The sequence below is a fragment of the Benincasa hispida genome, chromosome 7, assembly GCF_027475165.1.
Source record: "Benincasa hispida cultivar pf3 chromosome 7, pf3_genome.v1.1, whole genome shotgun sequence".
In the NCBI taxonomy this organism is placed as follows: domain Eukaryota; kingdom Viridiplantae; phylum Streptophyta; class Magnoliopsida; order Cucurbitales; family Cucurbitaceae; genus Benincasa; species Benincasa hispida.
In genome coordinates, this window is record NC_143484.1 from 55,391,234 (window position 1) to 55,392,503 (window position 1,270).

A 1,270-nucleotide genomic window follows, 5' to 3' on the forward strand; every position below is an offset into this window, starting at 1 on the left:
GCCGGGATAGCTCAGTTGGTAGAGCAGAGGACTGAAAATCCTCGTGTCACCAGTTCAAATCTGGTTCTTGGCACATCATGATGTGAATAAGACGACCTTTTCATTTTTCATTTTTTTTTTCCATATTGATATTGAAAAGTAATAAGAATTGGATGGAACCAGGTTCGAAATGAAATCTGTTATGCTTCAAATGCTCCAGACTGCTAGACAATTTGGGGGTGGTCATGGAAAAGATCCTCACGCCCATATGAAGTGTTTCCTAGAAACGTGTAATTCCTTTGTGATTTATGGAATCACCTCATAAGCAATTAGGCTGTTCTTGTTTCCCTATTCTTTGCATGATGACGCAAAACAATGGGTGAGTTCACTTGAGCCTGGTGAAATCACCACCTAGGAGAAATTGGTGGAAAAATTTATGCAAAAATATTTCCCACCTACCACCAACGCGAGGAGGCGTCGAGAGATTATGAACTTTGAACAAGAAGATACTGAGACATTAAGCACCGTATGGGAGCGTTTTAAGGGCTTAGTCAAAAATTGCCCAAACCATGGACTACCACTGATTATCCAAATGGAGACATTTTATAGAGGACTGAATAGAGCATCACAGATGGCAGTAGACACAGCAGCAGCTGGTGGACTTATGGACAAATCCTACATTGAGGCTAAAGAGATACTAGACCGCATTGCTAAACACAATATGGAATGGGTGGATGATACATATGATGGAAGAAATGACAGGAGAAGGAAATCTCAGAGTTTTAATTTTGTTGATGCGAACGCAATAGCCACACTTTCTGCTCAAGTGGCTACGATGACCAGTCTTCTGCAGAACATAACGCTAGGACACGCATCCAATCAGCAGAAGGTGAATCAGGTAGAGGCGTTTGGGTAGCCCACGGGCAACTGTGTGGGCTATGAAGATCCTCACTCTTATGCTGAATGTCCACAAAACCCTCAGTCAGTATGCTTCATAAAAAACACCCCATTCTTTAATACATATAACACTGGATGGAGAAACCATCCAAATAAACAACAAAATTTCCAACCTGTGGCGCAAAAAGAAGGGCCACTAGGATTCTTCGAATGCAACAACAGCCAACCGAGCAATCAAGAAAGTAGCTCACAACAATCAATGCAATCCTCTTCTTTAGAGAGCCTATTGAAGCAATATCTAGAGAAAAACGAGACAGTGCTTCAAAGTCAGGCTACGTCCATCCGTAACCTCGAATTGCAAATGGGCTAGATTGCGAGTGAGCTGAAAAGTAGA

At 42.0% G+C, this 1,270-nt stretch overlaps 1 non-coding gene across 1 annotated transcript; it reads left to right on the forward strand.

The window, feature by feature from the left end:
- Positions 1 to 73, forward strand: TRNAF-GAA (transfer RNA phenylalanine (anticodon GAA)). Its single transcript has one exon. It is a non-coding gene; the product is annotated as a tRNA-Phe (tRNA).
- Positions 74 to 1,270: the final 1,197 nt, after the last annotated feature.